Genomic DNA, 225 nt, shown 5'->3' with positions numbered 1-225 from the left:
GAGGGGCTGCGGCGCCAGGCTTGCTGGAGGCTTTGGGAACAGCTGGGTTGCAGTCAGCGTGGGGGAAAAGGGGGTCACCGGCTGGCCGCTTGAGACACGAGTCAGGGGAGGGCTTGGAGTTGGTGAACGGTGCTTCATGAGTCTCCGAGGAGTCCGAGACTCTGTAACCTGTTGCCGGCTGTGGCAGATGAGACTCGGAAGACTCCACGTGTGCAAGTGAAGTAA

The sequence above is a fragment of the Neophocaena asiaeorientalis genome, unplaced genomic scaffold (genome assembly GCF_003031525.2).
Source record: "Neophocaena asiaeorientalis asiaeorientalis breed wild unplaced genomic scaffold, Neophocaena_asiaeorientalis_V1.1 scaffold177, whole genome shotgun sequence".
Classification (NCBI taxonomy): Eukaryota; Metazoa; Chordata; class Mammalia; order Artiodactyla; family Phocoenidae; genus Neophocaena; species Neophocaena asiaeorientalis.
Note: the sequence above shows the minus strand (reverse complement) of the source record.